A 23,366-nucleotide genomic window follows, 5' to 3' on the forward strand; every position below is an offset into this window, starting at 1 on the left:
GGCGGCTATCTGGAAGCAGAGGTGATCCTATGCTTGGATATCTCAACCACTTTTATCCAGAAAGTAGGACAAACCGTGTGAGGCTCAAGCTTTGATGGAAGAGAAGCAGCCGTCTCTCATGTTAGCCAGGATAGCGGGTGTTGGATCATTCCTGTGGTTCAAACGAGCTCTTGTTTTTGTCTGAGCAGACCTGCTTGCCTGTGCTGTTGTTTTGTCCTGGTCCAGCACAGACACAAGGTGACCTCGTCTGATGGTGCTTGTGAAATCAGTGCTCAGCAGGACCAGCTGTGAGGGCCAGAGGCTGCTTTCCTCTTGCCATCCGTCCACGTGCTTATTATTCAAATACGTCATGCAGTATGCTTCCTCCAGGACGGACACGCAGTGATTTACAAGCACAAATCCATCTAATCAAAAGCTGCCTTAGGATCCTGCCTCAGCTCCTGTGCCCCCTCACCTGCCCTGGCTTTTCTCCACAGCCTCAGACATGCTGTGGGTTTAATCTGGTGTCCGTGCACTTCTGCTGTATTCTCATTGCCTGCAACAGAGCAGTGCTCAAACAATATTTGTTGATGCCGACCTTTAATTAAAGAATGTGTCGTCTGTATGATACATGGCATGCCTGGCCAAATCACAGCTGGTCTTTTCTAGTAGAATTTTCCAGTGTCCTGATTCCCAGGGCCACTATTCTAAAGTGGTCTCATCCACCCGGCCGCCCTTCACCCATGCAGTCACCCGTCCCTCCCTCTGCCCAAGCTCCATCCATCCATCCATCCATCCACTTACAGCTTTTACTGGTTTGTACATAGTCTTACTATGTACATAGTTTTACTGTACAAACAGTACAGTAAAACTATGTTTTACTGTTTGTACATAGTCTCATTCAGAAAGTGAACGTACTTGGACAATTTCCAAAAGATCAGTTTTCTTTTATGTCTGCTTGTCTTTGGGTCTATAGGGCTGCTTTGTCGGGCGCTAGCACCTGGACTGGGCCCAGGGGTCTGGGAGACAAACATTGTCGGCCGAGCACGAGGTCCCTGGGCCCTGGAAGTGCAGGAGAAAGCCCAGCATAGTGTCTGTCACCTGGGGTGTGGGGAGTGGGGTGGGAGGACTTGGGCACGGGGGCGCCGCCTCCCGCACCTGCATCCAGAGCGGAGGCGGGGCCTGGGCGCGGCTTGGGGGCGTGGCGAACCGCGTAGGTCGGCCCTGGAGAGAGTGATGGGGCGGAGCTGCGGCTGGGCTGGGTCCGGCAAAGGGTGACGTGTCTGGAGTGGTGAGGCGTGGCGCGGCGAGGGGGCGTGGCACATGTGTAGGGGCGTGGCCAACTCTGGTGCGGGTCGGGGCCTTGGTGGGCGGAGTGGGGTGGAACTTGGCGGCGGGGGTCCAGCCTGGGCTAGGCCTCCCAGGACCGCGCGCGTGGAGCCGGGTGAGTGAGACGGTGAAGTCCGCAGGGATGTGGCCAGGAGGCGCGGGGAGGGCTTGTGGGGCCGAGCGCCCCCCGGAGGTGGGAGGGGTGTGGAGCCCCCGGCCTAGGGCTGAGAGGGCCCCTGGCAGATGGTTGTTGGTACTTGGATTGTTGTGCTTGAAACACGCCCCCTTTCTTGCTGCATCCCTAAAATCAAGCGATCTGGTCTCCGGGCCCATCGGGAGTCACCTGCACCGCACCTGTTCTATGGCATCCCAGGTGTCCAGGTTCAGTCTCCGTAGAGACCTGCGCGCTACCCTTACTCCCGCACAAAGACGCCGGGAAGATCTGACAAAGTCCTTCCTGCCCTGGCCGCGTCTGGGGGACCTCAGAGGCTTTCAGGCCTCTCTGGCGCCTTCCTGCCATCCGCACTGCTTGCTGCAAACCCATCTCGGCCCAGGCTGCAGGAACAGAGGACAATTTGCCACAAGCGACGCGGATGATGACTATTTATCTACTCACACAGAGAAACAATTTTACCATTTCCAGATAGCCCTATTCAGCTCAGACAGGGATGCTTAAGATAGTATTCGAGCTAGTGTTAATTTTAAATAAATATACAGGACGCAAACCCATGCTACCTCAGTCGAGGTAGGCCAGATTTCAGTCTGTGAGCTGTCTGTCCTGTCACTGACTAGAATATTCCAAACAAAAGAGATTGGTTCTAACAGGGTTTCCCTATATCACGTTTTAAACAATTCCACACCTTTATCATAGATAAACTTTTTTTTCTTTTCTTTTTTTAAAATATTTTATTTATTTATTCGACAGACAGAGATCACAGACAGGCAGAGAGACAGGCAGAGAGAGGGGGAAGCCGGCTCCCTGCTGAGCAGAGAGCCCGATGCGGGGCTCGATCCCAGGACCCTGAGACCATGACCCGAGTGAAGGCAGAGGCTTAACCCACTGAGCCACCCAGGGACTTCCATTGATAAACTTTTTAAAAGAAATTACATCGGTATTATTTAGAAAGCTAATTCTGGGTCCATTTCTAGATTTTATTTTATTTTATTTTTTAGATTTTATTTATTTATTTGAGAGAGAATGAGTGAGAGAGAGCATGAGAGAGAAGAATGTCAGAGGGAGAAGCAGACTCCCCAAGGGGCTGGGAGCCCGATGCGGGACTCGATCCTGGAAGTCCAGGATCATGACCTGAGCCGAAGGCAGTTGCTTAACCAACTGAGCCACCCAGGCGCCTCCATTTCTAGATTTTATCATAGAATTGAGCATCGTCATAATTGCACTCTATGGTTCTTGTAATTGAAAGTAAATGAAAATGTATGAATTTCATAGTCAGAATTACAGGGCGGATATATTTTTGTCTTGTTAAGGGATTTTTTATACTTGATATTTAGTCGTATGTTTGCACACCATTAACACTTTTGAGTCATCACCTGGGAATAAAAGTTATTTTGAGAAATTGCTAAAGAAAATGGTATGGTTTTGCTTTTTGGTAAAGGGCCCTGTTATCCTGTGCTGTAAAAATACACAGTACTTACAGAACATTCCTGTTTACAAAATGCTGAAAAAATATTTGTTCTTAATGGTCTGTACCATTCGATGGACTTATGTCTTCCACACACAACTGGCCCTAGCCACAAGCCAATTCGTGGCCGTCCTTGCTGGGAAGACTTAGATACAGAATACTTCCCAGAACAAATGCACATGCATCTAATCTATAGCTTCCAAAACAAATGACGACCTAGCAGTGGTGTGGCAATCGAAGAACAAAACGAAAATATACTGTGGTGTGCTTGCATTGCCTGCTGAAGATGGAGTTGTCTAATTGTACAGAAGCCATTGCTGCACTTGACCTACATTTTACTCTGTATTGTGATTTCAAGCACAAGGAAGGAAGGTAGCAGTATCAGTAGCTCTCCCAGAATAAGAAAAACAAGGAGAAGGATCCAAAAATGGGAGCATCCCGTGAAATTGGTTATGCATGTAGTATAAGGAATCATGATATTGCCTTATTGAGCTCTTCAGTATTTTTCTTCTGAACGAAATACCCTCTGACTTAAAAAAAAAAAAAAAAAAAAAAAAAAAAAAAAAAAAAAAAAAATTCCAGGCGCCTGGGTGGCTCAGTGGGTTAAAGCTCGGGGTCCTGGGATCGAGTCCCATATCTCGGTCTCTGCTCAGCGGGGAGCCTGCTTCCTCCTCTCTCTCTCTGCCTGCCTCTCTGCCTACTTGTGATCTCTCTCTCTCTGTCAAATAATAAATAAAATCTTTTAAAAAAATCCATCAACAGGTGTTGGTCATCTTACTATTTTTATAACATGATGCAGCACATTTATTTTCCCTCTTTATTCTATCAGACTAAAACAACAACAAAAATGGGTTTCCCCTAGTGTCCTTGATTTAGAACCCTGCTTTGCAATCCTACTATGTTTTGAACTGGACTGGTAGCTCCGGTTGGACTCAGATGAGGAGTGTGGATTTCATTCTCTTTTTTTTTTCATTTTTAATTTATCACGCAGTAAAATGTACACTTTTCGCCAAACAGCTTTGTGAGTTTTGACAAGTTAATAATCAGGAACCCACCACAATCAAGACTCAGAATAGTTCTGTTCACCCCCTAAATTTCCCTCAAGCTGACCCTTTGTGGTCTGTATCTTCGTCCTACCCACATCCCTGACAATTCGTCCTCCATCCCTCAAGTGTTGTCTTAAAAAAATAATAATACATAAAAAAATAAAGTTTTATATCTTCAGGACTATCATATAAATGGAATTATCATACAGTACATAACATTTTGAGATGTGCTTCTTTCATTTAACATAATGCATTTGAAATTCATCTGAATCAACATTTCAGTTCTTTTTATTACTTTATATTCCATTTAATGATGTGCCGTGATTTATCCACTCACCATTTAAAGGGCAGTCTCTGACAATTATGAGTTATGATGCTATACACACCAGCATACAGATTCTTGATCAATCTAAAATTTTTTTCACTTGGGAGTAATAATGTGGATTTTGGTGCTATTGGAATGGTCCTGTCTGTGTAATTCCTATTTTTAAATTGCTCACTGCTAGCATATAAAAATACACTTGATTTTTGGATACTACTTCATATGCTGTGACCTGGTTAAATTTACTTGTTAGGTCGAGGAACTATCTTGTAGATTCCTTCTAAGCACTGTTTTAGTTGGATTCCACAAACCTTGATATTTTAAAATTTTTTCATTCAGTTCAAAATATTCTCTGATTTCCTTGTGACTTCTATGACTCATAGATTATTTAGAAATGTACTTTTTAATTTCAAAGTGTTTCAGTGTTTCCCAGATATCTTACTGTAATTGATTATTGGTTTAATTTCATTATGATCAGAAAATATACTTTTATGATCTCAAGTTTGTTAATGTCTGTTTTATGACTCAAAATATGACCCAGTTTGATGAATGCCCCATGTGCATTTGAAAAGAATGTGCATTCTATTGTTTTGGATGGAATGTTGGTCTTTTTAAAAAATATTTTATTTATTTATTTGAGAGAGAGAGCGCATGAGAGGGGGAGGGACAGAGGGAGAAGCAGATTCTTCATCAAGCAGGGAACCTGATTCGGGGCTCTATCCCTAGACTCTGGGATCATGACCTGAGCCAAAGGCAGACACTTAACCAACTGAGCCACCCAGGCGCCCGGGTGGAATGTTTTCTAAATCTCAATTAGATCAAGTTGATTTATAATGTTCACATCTTGTATATTTTACTGATTTTCTGCACTAGAAATTATTGATTATTAAGAGAAGACTGTTGGAATATCCAAGAATAATTATGAGCTTTCTTTTTCATTCTATCATGATTTGCTCCACAGATTTTAAAGCTCTTTCGTTGTGCATGCACATTTAGGAATGGTGTGTCTTCTTGGTGAATTGGCTCTTTTACTATTATTAATGTTCTTTTTAATTCCTTTTTCATCATTTCTTTTTCTGAAATCTACTTTCTCTATATTAATATAGCTGCTCCAATTTCTTTTGACTAATATTTTCATAGTATACCTTCTTTTTCCTTCTGCTTTTAACCTAAGTCATTATACTTCTTTATTTTTTGTATCTGTTAGAGCTTTTATTTTATTATTTTCCCTTTTTCTTTTATTTTTTCAGTGTTCCAAGATCCATTGTTTATGTACCACACTCAGCACTCCATGCAACACGTCCTCCTCAAGACCTACCACAATCTCACCCATCCTCCCACACTCCTTCTTTGAAAACACTGTTTGTTTCTCAGAGTCCACAGTCTTTCATGCTTTGTCTCCCCCTCTGATTCACCCACTTCATTCTTCCTTTCCTTCTCCTAATGTCCTCATGTTTATGCTCCACAAGTAAGTGAAACCATATGATAATTGACTTTCTCTGCTTGACTTATTTCACTCTGTCCCTGTTGATACAAAAGTTGGGTATTCATCCTTTCTGATGGAAGCATAATATTCCATTGTATATATGGACCACATCTTCTTTATCCATTCGTCTGTTGAAGGGCATCTTGGCTCTTCCCATAGTTTGACAATTGTGGGCATTGCTACCATGAACATTGGGGTACAGATGGCCCTTCTTTTCACCACATCTGTACCTTTGGGATAAATTCCCAGTAGTGGAATTGCAGGGTCATAGGGTAGCTTTATTTTTAAATTTTTGAGGGATCTCCGCACTGTTTTCCAAAGTGGCTGTACCAACTTGCATTCCACCAATAGTGTAAGAGGGTTCCCCTTTCTCCGCATCCTCTCCATCACTTGTTGTCTCCTGTCCTATTAATTTTGGCCATTCTAACTGGTGTAAGGTGGTATCTCAATGTGGTTTTGATTTGAATTTCCCTGATGGCTAATGATGATGAACACTTTTTCATGTATTAGCCATTTGTATGTCTTCTTTGGAAAAGTGTCTGTTCATGTCTTCTGCCCACTTTTTGACATGATTATCTGTTCTGTGTGTGTTGAGTTTGAGGAGTTCTTTATAGCTCTTGAATATCAGCCCTTTGTCTGTATTGTAATTTGTGAATATCTTCTCCCATTCTGTGGGTTGCCTCTTTGTTTTGTTGACTGTTTCCTTTGCTGTGCTGAAGCATGATATGTCTTTAAATACAGCATATATTTGGGTCTTGTGTTTTCAGTCCTATCTGACAATCTCTTTTAGTTGGTATAAAATAGACCATTTACATTTAGTGCTTATTGATATGGTTGAATTTAGGCCTCCCACTGTGTGTGTGTGTGTATAAAAATTTTTTTTCTTTCTCACTGTGTTTTGTTCCTCTGTTCCCTCTTTTGTACATCTTTTTGGATTATTTGAATGTTTTTAGTAGTTCCTTTTAATTTATCTATTTTTTTGTCCATTTCTCTTTATGTTATTTTATAGTGGTTGTTCTAGGGATTATGGCATACATACCTAACTTTTTTGTGGTCTATTTAGATTAATATTTTAACAATTCAAGTAAAATATACAAACTTCATAAGCATCTAAGTCCATTTACCCTCTCTCTCTCTTCAAGATTTAATTTATTTACTTATTTATTTATTTATAGAGTGTGGGTTGGGGGAGGAGTAGAGGGGTGGGAGAGGGAGAGAATCTCCAGCAAATTCTACACTGAGTGCAAAGCCTGAAACAGGGGTCAGTCTCACAACCATGAGATCACAACCTGAATTGAAACCAAGAGTTGGATGCTTAACAGACTGAGCCAGCAGGTACTCCCTACTCCTCTCTCTTATATTATAGTCGTCCGTATGTATTACACCTCTATTCACTGAAAATTCTACCAGACAATGCTATAATTTTTTTTTCTTTCAGTGGTACACATATTTTAGAGAAATTAGGAAAATAGTCTATTATATTTGGTCAGATATATACCACCTCTATTGTTCTTCCTTCATTCCTAAAGGAATTCCTGCAGTACCAAGTTTCCCTGTGGCATCACTTCTCTTCAGCTAGCAGAACCTCCTTTAGTATTTGTTTTTGAGCAAGTGTCCTGACAACAAATTCTCTCAGTCTTCCTTCATCTGAGAATGTCTTTGTTTTGTTTTGTCATTCCTAAAGAATATCTGCACTGAGTATAGAACATGGTTCTGCTGTCTTTTGTCTTCTGTAGGTTCTGGTGAGGAATCCACAGTCATTCCAATTGTTCCCTGTACACGGTGTCACTTTTCTCTGACTGCCATCAAGATCTTTCCTCTATCTTTGGTTTTCACCAGTTTATTATGCTGTATCCCAGCCTGTGTTCCTTGAGTTTATCCTGTCTGATGGGTCACAGAGCTTCTTGGACATGTAGATTTATATCTTTCACCAAATTTGTGATGTTTTTTGGTCACTATTTCTTCAGATATTTGTCCATACCAGTCTCTTTCTCGTCCCTTCTTGGACCTCCAGTGACACAAATATTAGATATTTTGATGTTATTCCAGAGGTCCCTGGGGCTCTGTTCAATTGTTTATAATTAATCTTTCTTTCAGTTTTTCAAATTAAATAATTTCCTTTGATTTATCTTTGAGTTTACTGACTCCTTCTTCTGTCATTTCCATTCTGTTTTCTTCCAGATATTGTATTTTTCAGTTCTAAAGTTTACGTTTCTTTATATAGTTTTTGTTTTTCTGCTGAGACTGCTTATCCTTCCATTTATCTGAAGTGTATTTACCTTTACCCCATGGAGCACAGTTATAATACCCACAGTAAAGCCTCTGTTAATTCCAATATTGGGGTCAACTCAGGGTTGGTGTCTGTGGATTTTCTTTTCTCTTGAGGATTGGTTACATACATACGCCTGGCTCTTCATATGCTAAAGATTGTTTGACATTTTGATGATTTTGTTGTGAGACTCTATGTCCTGCTAAAATCCTCTGAAGAACACTAACTTGTTTAGCTGACAGTTCCCTGGCTAGGTTACTACCACAAGTTCTATTTTGCCTTTTGTGAATAGTGATTTCAATGCCACTTAAGTTTTTTAAATCTTGCTGTGTTCCTTGGTGTCTGTTTCATGCATGTAGCACTTAGAAGGTAGGCTGTGTTTATGTTTGTAGTTTAGTTCTCAAAGTCTTTACTGTGTTGATCTGGGTCTCTCCTGTGCGTGCACAGCCCTAAGGCACGCTAAAGACTCATGCCCATATAGACTCCTGTCCAATAGAATTAAGAGATCCCCTTCACCGGCTCTCTCCTCTCTATAATCCCCTGATCACTCTTTGCTCCCAGGGCCCCCTTTCTCAGTCCTGTGGCTAGAAATCAAGACTTTCTCTTTGAGTTATTACTATGCTCTCTGCTACCTTTTAGATCAGAGATGGGGTTGCTCTCAGTCCTTTCTCCTTTTACTCTGGAAAAAACAAACAAAACAAAACAAAACAAAAAACAGAGCTACACAATTGCTGTTTTTTAAGATTTGATTTATTTACTTGACAGAGAGAGAGGGGGAGAAAGGGAACACAAGTAGGGGGCGTGGGAGAGGGAGAGGCAGGTTTCCTGCTGAGTAGGGAACCCAGTGCTATGCAGGGACCTGAGCTCAAGACAGACACTTAATGACTGAGCCGCCAGGTGCCCCAGAGCTGCACAGTTTTATGACCAGAGCTGCCCTCAGGTCAAATGTAGCAAAGAAAAGAGGAAAAACAACGAGAAACTTACTACTTACTCTCCCGAATCTTCAGATTTAATTTCCCTACTTGTCCACTTCCTTGTTTAGTTGTTCTTTGCACTTTGACTTCTCCCCTTCAGGATGTTTCGTTTGCTAAGAGGTCTTAATAGTCACTGGAGTGGAGGCTTTATCTAAGTAATTATCCTTTTGGACTGAAAATTGCTTTCTCCCTTTTTCTTCATGATGTCTCCATGTTACATTTTGTGCAAATCCTCAAATAATAACGTTTGCATTTGGAACACAAATGAGTAAACTGCACACAAACTCACCTCTTTTGCCCAGTTTGTAGACCAAATTAAGTTTCTAAAGAGGTGGGCTCATGAAAACATGTTCCCTGCCTGATCAGTTTTTTAAACGCCTGGAGAATGCATCTGTTGTTCCTTTGACCTTTGCAAGGTCAGTCTCATGTTTATCCTGCATCCTGTTTCCCCCACACACCCCCAAACCCCCGTTTTCTTGGCCTGCATATATGAAGCAGCATAACTTTATTAGTGTGAATCAAAATGCCTTTTAGAGAACAGTGTTTGCCTGCATTAGAATATAATTACATGACAACAGGAGATCCCACTTCCAGTAAATACAACTCCTGAGTTTACGTGAGTTTTTTATTAGTCTTTAGAGTGGGCTAGGGTTGGAGACCCATTCCTTTAGTTCTTCTCCGTGTAAGCAGGCTGATTGTGTTAATTGTTTGGGGGAGCCAAGGTTTTTACAGGGTAAAATAGTCGTACTTGTTGGAAAATGTGAAATGTCAGGATGTAGCTGAAGGATTCAATGGTTTCTTTCCTGGTCATTGAGCCTGTAAGTTTCCAAGCATGAGTAGGTCTTACAGTTCAAAGACTACCTCCCCAGCTTTATCTCTGTCTGCATTTTTGTGCACAACATTTTATTTAAGATGTGTTCAATGTGTTATGAAATGACTCAGTTATGCTTTATTCTCTTTCATCCTCTTTTTTGCCACTTATATATAATCATATATAATCTAAGAGACATTGCTTATTTAAATGTTAAATTTCTTTCTAAGAATCCTAACCATTGAAACTGGTTTTGTTTGGATTGAGAATATAGAATTCAATATAGAGTTGGGGTGGAAGGGCAGACTCTGGGTTCTGATGACGTGTGAATGGGCGGGTGGTCCCGCTCACCCACTGGGGACCACAGACAATGTCTCAGTCTCTCCTTGACACAGTTTGCTCATCTGCCAAAGGGGAATTGCGGTCAGTCTTCTCATTGCAAGAATTAAAAGAGATGGTGTGAAACGTGCTTAGCATGTTGGTGTCAGCTCTTATTGTTGTCCTCTAAGTGTGGAGGTCACACCATCATCACTGTTTATGGACAGGCAGTGCTCCTGATGTGCCAGATGCTGGCACCAATGTGAGAGGAGTAAGACACAGTCCCTGCAGCACATCCTAGTGGGGAAGACAGACACACAAAAACAGATCTTCATAACACAGGGTGGTGAATACAATAAGAGGGACGTTCACCGGGGAGTTCCAAGCAGTTGGGGTTCCTAGGAAGTCTTTTTTCCATAAGTATACTTTGGGTGTGGTGGATTCCTGGCCTCGGACACAAAGGACGAATAGGAGTTAGTTTCCTACTAAAGGAAATGGAAGAGGCGAGTAGGGGCCAGCCTGAGAACAGTGAGATTAAAGGTGAGACCAAGCATAATCTGTTCAATGAAGCTACTTGAAAGAAACTCCGGAAAAAGGAATTATATTTTTCGTCAAGTCAATGTTGGAAGGTCAGCTTCATCAAGAACTCTCTTTTCTTTGACCAAGTAGGGATCCAGGATTCCTAACACATGTGACTGTTTTGACATTAAGAAAAACAAATAATGAAAGGGGGGGTTTTGTGGTGAAGCTTCCATGGAACGCTTAAACTTGGTGGGTGCATGAGGAGCAAAATAATTATTGTTCCCTTATGAATTAGGACACTTTGAAAAAGGATCCACAAATTCTTTTGCACTTTTCCCATTGATAAGGAGAGTGTAGGTCACCTTCCCTCGAATGTGGCCTGGCCCTGTGTTTTGATCTTCTCTGCAGAGTAGCAAGTTATCCTAACACTTAGCAGCTTAACACTGTAGGTATTTATCATCTCGGTCTCTGAGCATAGGAACCTGGGGATGGCTTAAGTGGGTAGTTCAGGTTTAGGGTCTCAGGTTATAGTCAAGATATCAGCTGAAGGCTTGATCTGGGCTACAGGCTGAGTGTCCATGTCCCCCCAAAATTTGCATTGAAACCTAATCCCCAAAGTGAAGGTATTTGGAGGTAGAACCTGGAGGTAATTAGGTCATGAAGTTAAAGCCTCCACGAATGGGATTCGTGCCTTTATAAAAGAGACCCCAGAGACCTCTGTCACCCTTCTGCCAGATGAGGACACAGCAAGAAGATGGTCATCTATGAAGAAACCAGCAAGTGTTCTCCAGACACCAAATCTGTCAACACCTTGATCTTGGACTTCCCAGCCTCCAGAACTGTGAGTAATCAGTGTTTGTTGTTTAAGCCCCCCAGCACATGGTATTTTTATAAAAGCAGCCCTAACAGACTCAGACAGTCCACATCCAAGATAGCTGGCTCACGTGACTCTTGGCAGGACAGCCCCCCTGGGCTTTTTGAGGATCATCATGACATGGCCTCTGGCTTCAAGAATGGGGTAGGGGTGGGTGTGGAAAAAGGGAGCTGTGTGCCTTTCATTACCTCGTCTTGGAGGTCATATACAGTCACCCCTGTCATATTCCATTCATGAGACATGAGTCACTAAGTATAGAGCAGGAGAATTAGGTGCACCCTGGGGAGGGAGGATCAAAGAATTTGTGAACATTTTTTAAAACTCCTACACACTGTGCTGCGTGATTTCTGAGGCTAGGGCCTAAAGGTGATGCATCATCTTCATTGTTCACTGAGATACTCCCCTTTGGAAGTGTGAGTCACCATGCAGGAAGTTGACTGCCCTGAAGTCACTGTATTATGAGGAATCCCAGGGCACATCAGAGGCCATGGGTAGGATAACAGGCAAGCTGGGCTCCCACTGAGAGCTGTCATCAACTGAAGAAGTCTCTGGATGACCTCAGCTCCCAAATAGCCTGTTACTTTCAGCCATGGAATCTTCTAGCTAGAGGACCAGGGCTGGTAAAGCAGAGGCAAATCTTCCCCCATCTGGTTTCCTGACCCACATAATCCACGATCATATGAAAGTGACTGTCTTATGCCCCTGTATTTGGGGACCTTTGTTACACAGCTTTAGAACTAGAACATGGGTGAGTTTTCAGTTCATACAGACTCAGCCTCTGATGCATGCCTAAAGGTTCCCTTTCCTATAGATTCTTTCCAGCTCTTTATCTGCTCATTTGGCACAATTTCTTTGTCCTTTTGGATATATCTAGGAGGGCATCTAAAATAATTTCAGCGATAACTTCTATAATCCCTAAAAAGGAAATCTCAGAAGAGCTAAATTGATGTTCCACATATGACAGGCTCAGAATGAATACTGCTGTCAGACTCAAGTTTTGTTAGATTTGAAAGTAGTTAAAAACTATTCAAGCACACTCATCACGAGGGAAATGCAAATCAAAACCGCAATGAGATATCACCTCACACCCATCAGAAGGGCTAAAATCAAAAACACAAGAAACAACAGGTGTTGGTGAGGATGTGGAGAAAAGGGACGCTTTGGGAACTGTTGGTGGGAACGCACGCTGGTGCAGCCGCTGTGGGAAACAGTGTGGAGGGTCCTCAGAGCCTAAAAAAAGGAGTACCCTATGATATAGTAATTGCACTGCTGGATAATTCATCCAAAATTATGAGAACATAATTCACAAGGACACATGGACCCCATGTTTATTGCAGCATTATTTACAACAGCCAAATTAAGGAAGTTATCTAAGTGTCCATCAATAGATGAATGGATGAAGAAGATGTTGTATAGATACAACGGACTGTTGCTCAGCCATAAAAAGAATGGAATCTTGGGGCACCTGGGTGGCTCAGTGGGTTAAAGCCTCTGCCTTCAGCCCAGGTCATGATCCCAGAGTCCTGGGATTGAGCCACACATTGGACTCCCTGCTCAGCGGGGAAGCTTGTTTCCTCCTCTCTCTCTGCCTGCCTCTCTGCCTACTTGTGATCTCTGTCAAATAAACAAATAAAATCTTTTAAAAAAATGGAATCTTGTCATTTACAACAAGGATGGAGCTAGAGAGTATTATGCTAAATGAAATAAGTGAGAGAAAGACAAATACCGTAGCATATGATCTCACTCAGGTGGAATTTAAGTAACAGAACAAACAGAAAAAAAGAGACAAACCAAAAACAGACTGAACTACAGAGAACACACGGATGGTCACCAGAGGGCAGGTGGGTGGGTGGTGAGGATGAAGGGAGCCCCTCCCCTGGGGAGCACTGAGCGCTGGAGGGAAGTGTTGAATCTCTCCGTGGTACGCTTGAAGCCAATACAACACTGTGTGTTAACTACACTGGAATTTAAAATACAATACAATACAATACAATACAAATGAATCTACTTAACCAGAACAGTTTTCATTTACTTCCATTAACAAATGCACACCCCACCTCCAGGAGCCCCAAAGCCCACGTGGAACTGTCGGTTTACGGAAACCAGCGTGTGGTCCCAGCGCGAACGAACACAGCCCTAAAGCAGTCGTTGCACGTTCTACCTCCCCGGAAAGAGAAGCAGCAGGGTCTGCTCTCCTCAAGATCCGGGGGAATCCAGAGTCCTCGTAGACTTGGACGTTCTCTTTGAAAGGTGGGGGCTATGGGTGAGCTGAGCGAGGGGCCGGACCTGCCCGGAGGAAGGGGGGTGCGCGGCCCACGGAGCAGCTGCCCGCAGCCGCGGGCACCAACCCTGGAGCCGAACTTCTCTTCCCCTCCAGCCCGGCTCTCCCTTAGCGTCCGTCCTTGAGCCTGCGCAGCCGCACACTACACACGGACTCTTCTAGGACTTTGATTGTTTTAATTGTCGGGGGGGGGGGGGAATGGCAAAAATGAGCTCAAATGTGGCCATTCTGTGGGCTGTCTGCCTGTGGTTCTTTCTCTCTCTGCTGCCAAGGAGCATGTGCGAGGATTCTGCCAGCGTAACACAAATCATCGGGCCCTTCTGTGCTTAAGAGGTTCCATTATGGTGCGCAGTGGCTGGACTCGCCTTTTCCATTAGGGCCTCTCCCTGCAGACGGCACCCTCATGGGTCTCTCTCCCACATCGCAGGCTATCCGGGTCCAGAGGAGCTCCCACCGCATCTCTGGCCTCAGGCACATTTGCAGGGTCCAGAGGCAAAGGCAGGGATCAAGGAAGCAGAAGGAAGAATTAATCCATCTCCTCCCTCCCTCTCTTCCTCTCTTTCTCCCTTTCTCTCTCTCTCTTTCTATGAGCCTGGGGGGTGGCGGGGAGAGGGGGAAGCAGGCTCCCCGCCGAGCAGGAGCCCTACATAGGACTGGATCCGAGGACCCCGAGCTCATGACCTGAGTGGAAGGCAGACGCTTCACCGACCAAGCCACCCAGGCTCCCCTAAATTCTTCCATGAATGAATGCGACCACACACAGGTCAAGTTTACATTTATATCTGCAACAATGAATGTAGTATTTAAAGAAAAAAAAAACCTAAAATGTAAAAACAGATTAGAAGTGAACTTGGGAAATTCAGGAGTGATCATTCTTCAAAACTGAAGTCAGCCAAGCTGATATTTTATAGCATTTATTTTATATACTTTACAGCTAAGCTCAAAGGGCAAAAACCACCTGCCCCAGGAGCGGTAGGTCCTCCTCTCAAAGCCTAAACCAAGATGTCAAGAATTCTTGCCTGGTTCTGGCAGAGGCGGGCTAAGATTCTGGGGAAACATTCAAGGAAACAAGCACGTGAAAGGAAATCAGGGCTCCTGGCTGGCTGGGTCCGAGGAGCACGTGACTCTTGGTCTCGGCGTTGTGGGTTCGAGCCCCATGTTGGGCGCAGAGATTACTTAAAAATTAAAAAAATTAAAAGAAAAAAAAGAATTCAAATGTTAAACTCTTGCATCTCTCCAGCAACTGAAAACACAAAAGCACCCCCAGCACCTCCATCTTGGGCTCTGCTTTGTTGGGTCTCACTTACATTTGACCTTGTGTGTATGACCCACATCCGTCTCTCTGATTCCTTTTCCACCTAAACTGTGTTTCCAGCTACACAACTCACTTTCACGCACACAGCGCCTTCCCTGAGCTGCAACCCCTCCAAAAGGCACTCAACAGCCTCAGCCTTCTCAGCCCCAATCCCGCCATCCTGCCTGCGGCCCTCGCCCCTGTGCCAGGCAGTGGGGACCAGCCTCAGCTCCTGATGCGTCATCTGCACGTCACCATTCTCCTTGCCCGCTGCCGGTCACTCCACTGCAAGGTCCGGGTAGTGTTTCTTGTTCACACCCTTCACCATGCCCTCTTCGTTTCCAGCACTGTGTCTGCTTCAAGGTTTCCATTGTCGGAAGGAGCCCACGTGGGCAAACGGCTCCTGAAAATCCTCCGGTCATCTCATCCAAGACACTATGTCTGAGATGAAGGAGGCTAAAGTGCTGGGCCCCTGCCTCCTCAGACCCCATGGAAAGCGTGAGATTTGAGCCTCACATTTGATAAACCCAAAGCTGTGCGGGCAGTGGCTGGGTGGGTGGAAACCAGCCCTCGGACTGGAGGGAAGGTGAAGCCGCTGTGTAGGGCCCCGGGGGCTGTTTGCTGACATTGTGATGGTACAGCCTTTAAAAATGGAGCTTCCAGGGTGCCCAGGTGACTCCTTCAGCTGAGCATCTGACTCTTGGTTTCAGATCGGGTCATGGTCTCATGGTCATGAGATCGAGCCCCACATCGCCATCTGCGCTCGGCGTGGAGTCTGCTTGGGACGCTCCTTCCCTCTGCCCCTCCTGCCCGTGCTCTCTCTCTCTCACACGTGAATGAATGAGTAAATCTTTAAAAATAAAACAAAGATAATAACGGAGCACCTCTGCCCAGTCTCCCCAGCACGGCACTTCACTAAGAGTTCAAGAAAAATGCCAAAAACAAAAACCAACTGCAAGACCATCTTCAGAACTAGAAAGTTCTGAAAACCTCTCCCACATCCTTTCTGATCTCGGCTTCTTCGCATACCTCCCTTTCACTCTCCTGGCTTGGCTGACTGCGGCTGACTAGAACCGGGTTTTCCTCTCCCTCAGAGTTTTTTCAAGTAGACATCTGAACGTGCGTCTTCCTCCCAAGGGCCATGCAAGCTGAGGGCTCTTCCGTCCTCAGAACCAAATTTGGGACTGTGGCTTAAAAAATCTTTAAAAAATAGATCATGTTTCACGTGGTAATACCACTGCAAAGAATCCATCCCGAGGAGATTATTAGAGAATGTGCAAATGTGTACTTGCCTAGATGTTTCTAGCAGCATGCAAACGATGAGGCCAGTTGGCTATTGACCTGGAAAGATAGATGCTCACAGCAGAGTGTAAAAAAAAGTCACATTATGGCGGTGCTGAGAGGCTCAGTGGTTTCAGCATCCAGTTCTTGGTTTCAGCTAAGGTTGTGATCTCAGAGCCATGGGTTGAGCCCCATGTCTGGTTCATGCTCAGTGGGGAGTCTGCCTGAGTTTCTCTCTCTCCTGCCACCTCTGCTCCTCACTCCTGCTCTCTCTCTCGCTGAAATAAATACATAAATCTTTTTAAAAACCATATCATCTATACCTTAAAAAACTACACATAGGGGCACCAGGGTGGCTCAGTTGTTAAGCGTCTGCCTTAGGCTCAGGTCATGATCCTGGGGTCCTGGGATCGAGCCCCATGTTGGTCTCCTTGCTCAGCGAGGAGCCTGCTTCTCCTCCTCCCTCTGCCTGCTGCTCCCCCGGCTTGTGCTCTCTCCCTTTCTCTCTAATCAAATCAATCAATCAAATATATATTTTTTAAAAACTATTGATTTTATCAGAAAGGCTATGGTTGAAATTTATGAATCTTGACTTTCTATTTAAATGTCTTCATGATAATATGTTAGAACAAGATCTGCAGCAAATTAATAAAAGAATACTTAGCTAACATTTGCAGTTTAAAAAAAATTCTGTGAGCACTGCAGAGCAGATAAGTCTCCAAGTGAGAAACGAAGATGTGACTCACCGATTAAACATTGTCTTTGTTCTGACAACCTTTCCAAAACTGGTTCCCTTAAGACCTTTCAATAGGGGCACCTGGGTGGCTCAGTGGGTTAAAGCCTCTGCCTCCGGCTCAGATCATGATCTCAGGGTCCTGGAATCGAGTCCCACATCGGGCTCTCTGCTCAGCAGGGAGCCTGCTTCCTCCTCTCTCTGCCTGCCTCTCTGCATACTTTTGATCTGTCTCTGTCCAAGAAATAAATAAAATCTTCAAAAAAAAAAAAAAAAAAAAACCTTTCAATAATTCCGAAATTTGTTTAGGAGGATGCTCAAATAGCCAGAAAGCCGAAAGACACGACGATGCAGGACAGAAACGCTTCCCAGTTCCACCTTCAACAACTAATGTATGAAAAAACCCTAATTGCTCTCTCCGAACCTTCATCACATCTACAAAAATATATCTTAACTTTTATTTCTTCTTTGTTCCAAAAAGGAGGTGTATGTTCGGCCGCACAGCTTCTTTCAGTAACTGCTGTCCTACTCTGCTGCCTTCCTTAGGATAAGGTGAGTAATGAAGCTCCCCGGCCCTTCTCGAGGTTCGCCTTGCGGAACACCCTCCCCTTCTCTATAGGTGACTCATACAGGGGCACCTCGTCTCTGCCAGGTGCTGCGCTGGGCTCCTGGAGTCCCTCCGCCATGAGCAGGAAGGCTGCTCAGAGGGCTTGGAGGTGCAGACGGCATCCAGCCAGTCTAGAGATCCTTCCGTGAAAAGAAAAGCAAAAGACGGGAAGGAAGACGCGGATTGTGTGTGTTTGATCAACAATGGACATAGGTAAGAATGAAATGAAAAAAGAAACCTTCTTTTTAAAAGGAATCACGCAGCCCAAAGCCCAGAGGATCGGACCTGGCCGCGTGCATCGTAGCTGGGGCCGCGCTGCGAGGAGCAATGTCACTTCCTGGTCCTCAGACCAAGCAGCCAGTGCGCAGACAGTGCTCCCGACGCCTGCTCCCAGAGTTCAGGGGTCAGTCCTCCCGGGCCAATGTTCATAGAAGGTCTGAACCGACTGTGGTCCTCTACTGCCATCCCCTTTGCTCTTAGGGAAGACAGTGGCTCCGAGCTGGGTGATCAGTGCTGGAAATTCACAGCATAGATGCTGGTGGCAAAGCGGGGTGGGGTGAGGAGCACCACGGCACGGTTTTAGAATCAATAACTTGTCGGTGCATTCGGGTGGCTCAGTCGTTGGGCGTCTGCCTTGGGCTCAGGTCATGATCTCAGGGGCCTGGGATTGAGCCTCGCATCGGGCTCCCTGCTCAGTGGGAAGCCTGCCTCTCGCTCTCCCACTCCCTCTGCTGTGTTCTCTCTCTCGCTGTGTCTCTCTGTCAAATAAATAAATAAAATGTTTTTTAAAAAGAATCAATAACTTGTCAATTATTCATTTAAAGATAACTATCATTTGAAAAATAGTCCTTGACTCAGAGCCAAACAAAGGTCGAATTGCTCAGTCCTCATATCTTTTTTTTTTTTTAAAGGAGACGTGGCTTCTTCTTCTTCTTCTTTTTTTTTTTTAAAGATTTTATTTATTTATTTGACAGATAGAGATCACAAGTAGGCAGAAAGGCAGGCAGAGAAATAAAGGGGGAAGCAGGCTCTCTGCCAAGCAGAAAGCCCGATGCAGGGCTCGATCCCAGAATCCTGAGATCATGACCTGAGCTGAAGGCAAAGGCTTAACCCACTGAGCCACCCAGGCGCCCCTCAGTCCTCATTTCTTATTCAACAATTGTTAGAATTCATTAAATAGTTTCATATTCTAATGGGGATAAAAGACCTGGGTGGACATCATGGGGCACTCTCTTCATTTTTCAATTTTTAAATTTCAGAAGCAACCCTGTCTGTCTGTCTGTTTAAATCAGAGCTTGAGATAAACAACTGCATTTCTGTCATCCAGACAAGGTCATGGGTGTGGGGGAGTGACTGCCACTTTCCCCATTTTAGCTCATTCTGAAGACATTTTCCAAGGGACATGTCTCAAGCGCAGAGTCGAATTATTTTCTCGGCCTTATTTGAATCCTAATGTGTGAATGAAGCCCAAAACCTGTGTTTTCACTTCATCTGTAATTAGATTCTGAGTTTTCAAGAGGGACTTTGCAGATTAAGGGGGGAAAGCTTCGGTCATCCACGTAGAAGTGGAATGGAATCCTTACCTCACACCAAGCATAAAAATCAGTCCTAGGTGCATCAATAACACAGAGGTTAAAACTCTGTCAAATTAAGCCTCAAATCCAGACGAGTTCACCATTCAGAATAGGCTCTTATTACATGGCCAAGCTCTTCCTACTTTGATTATTTGACCTGCTGTGTAGAGCCTGGATGGGAGGCAGGCTGCTGGGAGTCAGCTCCCATGATCCAGGCAAAAAGTACTGAAGGCACAGATTAGGATAGTGGCTTTTGGGACCGGATTCTGGAAATGTACATTGAGATCTTTTGGTTAGTTAAATGCAGATGGTGAAAGAGAGAGTCGAGGGATGCTAATCGGTTTTGTTTTTTTTTTTTTTTTTTTTTTTTTTTCCTTAGGAGAGGAAGTAGGAAAGCCTGGTGTCTGGCGGAAAATGACACCCGTTACCGAAGAAGCTGCCAGGCATCAAGGTGATCACACACCGGGCCACGTGATGCAAACAATCTAATTGAATGTGTAACCTCACTGAAGTCTCAGGAAAAATTTGCGATGCAGATGTTCTTATCTTAATTTTATAAACGAGAGAGGCCAAGTAACCGTCCCATCGCCATCACAGTGAGGAGGGTCCGCCCAGTGCCGTCCACCCCCAAGCAGGAACCCTACACCAGTTTGGAATATCTTGAGTTTGAGATGTCTGTGCAAATCTACGCTAAGCCCCGGGGGTTAGGTAAGGGGAAAGCATTCCAGGCAGAAGGAACAGCAAGTTCAAATGCCCTAAAGCAGGAAAGAGTTTCTCATTTCCTGTCCATGAGCATCTATTTTCTTTCTTCTGGGAAGTTGTACGTAATCATCAGACAGCTGAGTTCTTGGGGAAGAGCATCCCTGAGTAGCCACCTCCTGTTTCATCCTGGCACTTGGGGACATGTTAAACTTTGAGGATAACAGACTCTGAGAACTCCACCCTCTCAGACAAGTCCCCAAACCTCTTGAGCATCTGTCCTCTGGTCCATAGAAGGAGAGAGCTCTTCTCCCTGGATCCCCAGCCAGCCCTCTGCCGGGTGGTGTTTACTGCCCTCTTGTGGCCGCCGGCTCTCGTGCTTTCCAGTTGATCGACTTCAAAGCGCCGGGGATCTAAGAAAATCAAATGTTGCAAGAGTAAAGGCACATGTGTTACTATGTTTATATTTGAGTGTCATGCTTGCTAATAACAAGAGAAAGGAGCTGGCGGAAGGAAAGGAAGGAGGAAGTGAGGAAAGGAGGGAGGAAGGAAAGAGGAAGGAAGGAAGAAAAGAGCAAAGAAAATGAGAAAGACAGCACCTTTTAGATTCTGAGCAGGAACCAAAGCGGCTCAAGAAAAAAAAAAAGTTACCTTGCTCATACTCTAAATTTGGATTTGGAAAATCCAAGCTTCCCGTGTTTCGTTACCCATGTGGACCTTTCACAACAAAGTAGAGGTGAAAGGATTTTTTTCTCCTACAACTGCCGAATTAAAATTAAATTAAAATTAGAATTTTAATGTTAATTTTAGAATTTAGAAGTTAGAATTTAAATTTTGTGGTTACTAAAGTCCAGATCTTAGGACAGTTGTTTCCCCTAAATTATATTAGAGTCTATTTATTATCAATTTCAATATATTTTAATTTTTATGGTTCTAATAGAAATTTGTTTTTTATAGTTGGTTTTTAAGGAATGTGTCAAATAAAAATGTATGTGAGCCAGGGTTTGTTTTTTTGGATGAAGCTGAAACAATGAATGACAGTCCTTGAAAGGAAGCAGAGCTCTGACTGTTCTGGGTTGTCGAGAAAGCAAGTTGCACAAAAAAGTTCACGCAGGACTCAGCAAAGAAGACCGAGTCTGCGGTCGGCAGGGAACAGCTTCACAGGCTGACCTGGGAGCCAGTTCAGCCCTGTCTACACGGGGGCCTCTTTCAAGTCAGACCTTGGGCAGGGAAGCAATCATGTGAAACCAACTTCTATAAATTATGACAGAAATGTTGTGATTGAGATATTTGTATAATCTGGAAGGGTTTTTCTCTTTTAATTTTTTATTAAGTGCTCATTCAATTCCACTAATGTTAGTTATATTTAATTATGAATTCCAGTGTACCAGATACTGAGTCAACAATTCTGTACATTCCTCAGTACTCGTCAGGACAAGTGCCTCTTTAACCCCAGCCCTTACCGCACCCATCCCCCCTTCCCTCCCTCTGGGGACCCTCAGTGTGTTCTCTGTAGTTAAGTGTCATCTTGGTTTGTCTCTCTCTCTATCTCTTTTTCCCTTTGCTCATTTGTTCGGTTTCTTAAATTCCACATATGAGTGAAATAATGCGGTACTTGTCTTTCTCTGACTTATTTCGCTTAGCGTCATCCCCAAGAGCTCCATCCATATTGTTGCAAATGGCAAGAATTCATTCTTTCTATGTCTGAGTAATATTCCACTGTGTGTGTGTGTGTGTGTGTGTGTGTGTGTGTGTGTGTGTGTGAGACATCTTTATCCATTCATTGGTAGATGGACACAGGGGTTGTTTCCATAGTTTGGCTATTATAAATAATGTCACTATAAACATGGGGCGCATGTATCCCTTTGAGTGAGTGTTTCTGTATTCTTTGGGTGAATAACCAATAGCACAATTACTGGTTTGTAGGGTAGTTCTAATTTTAACTTTCTGAGGAATCTCCATACTGTTTAAATCTGGAAGATTTTTAAACTTCCTAACTGTGTACCAACTCTAACTAACCCGTACATGGATTATATGGGGCAAATTGAAGATCCCGGGTCGGTGAGCCTTTACTGCATGAGGATATCCATAGAGAACGTCATATGATAAGAGCATAGACGCAAGAGTCAATCTGTTTAAAACCTTAGTCAAACACACCTTCCTAGGTCAGTTACAGTTCAAATAGAAATGTCTCGATTCTCACACCACTGCTGTTTTCTTTAGCTCAGGTAATCAAGAATTTACTAACTCTCTCGGAGGAAACTGCTGGTAATTGTCTAGAATTACCAAAATTTTAGCCAAGGCCGATAAATCTATTTTCTCCTTGTAGTGTTCCTTAAGGTAAAATGTAAGGTTTCCCCCCACTTCTGTTTTATTTTTTTTTTTTAAGATTTTATTTGCTTATTTGTTTATTGAGAGAGAGAGCATGAGCAGGGGGAGGAACAGAGGGAGAGGGAGAGAGAGAGAGAGAGATGGAGAATCCCAAGCAGACCCTCTGCTGAGCTCAAAGAGCCCTATACAGGGCTTGATCTCACAACCCTGAGAACATGACCTGAGCCAAAATCAAGTCCGAGATGCTTAACTGGTTGAGCCACCGAAGCACCCCTCCCCCACTGTTTTAAAGGAGACAAGCAATATAGTTAGGAAGCACTTATTAAGCACATACTGTATACTACATAGGAATCGAGGGTTCAGAGATGAGTAAACCACAGTTCGTGCTCTCAAGAGGTTTACAGCGAGGTAAGAAAGACCGATGGACGGACACAGGGCAATATGCCGGGTGCGGGAGGCACGGGATGGGGTGACATAGGAGGCCCAGGGAAGAACCCAGGCGGGAGAGGGAGCTGTACAGAGGGAGGTCAGACTCACAGAAAGAGGCTGCTTTGGCAGATGTTGAAGGAAGAGCGGGATTTTGTCAGGCAGATAAGAGCATTTCAAACAGAAGGAAAAGCCGTCAAACCCAGAGTCATGGAACAGCATGGTGTGTGCAGAGAAGCGGCGATTCCATGGAAGGCGGGCTCTGTGCTGGCTAGGATGGTGAACTGGGATTTTGAACATGACCTTGGGGATGCTGGAAAGTCCTTGATCAAGGGTAGGCAGCACAGTGACGTAGTCACATTTGTTCAGTTGGAGGCATGCCTGAAGGTGTAAATTGGTTTGATGGTGAGGGGACCCAGGGGACCGCCAGACTCCTTGCCAGGGAGGGAGCTTGGCTGGAGGCCTCCTGGAGCGAGCAAGAGAATGTTGGAGGAGGGGCAGGTTCAAGGGATTATACAGTGAATTCAGCTTTGAAATCCACCACACTCTTTTGTGTGGATTAGAGGTTTT

General features: G+C 44.2%; 1 long non-coding RNA gene across 1 annotated transcript; it reads left to right on the forward strand.

Moving 5' to 3' along the window:
- Positions 1–1,347: 1,347 nt before the first annotated feature.
- On the forward strand, positions 1,348–21,641 carry LOC131810229 (uncharacterized). Its single transcript, XR_009345486.1, has 4 exons — positions 1,348–1,423; positions 17,641–17,711; positions 17,812–17,979; positions 19,720–21,641. It is a non-coding gene; the product is annotated as an uncharacterized LOC131810229 (long non-coding RNA).
- The last annotated feature ends 1,725 nt before the right edge of the window (positions 21,642–23,366 follow it).

This window comes from Mustela lutreola, chromosome 10 (genome assembly GCF_030435805.1).
Source record: "Mustela lutreola isolate mMusLut2 chromosome 10, mMusLut2.pri, whole genome shotgun sequence".
Lineage (NCBI taxonomy): Eukaryota > Metazoa > Chordata > Mammalia > Carnivora > Mustelidae > Mustela > Mustela lutreola.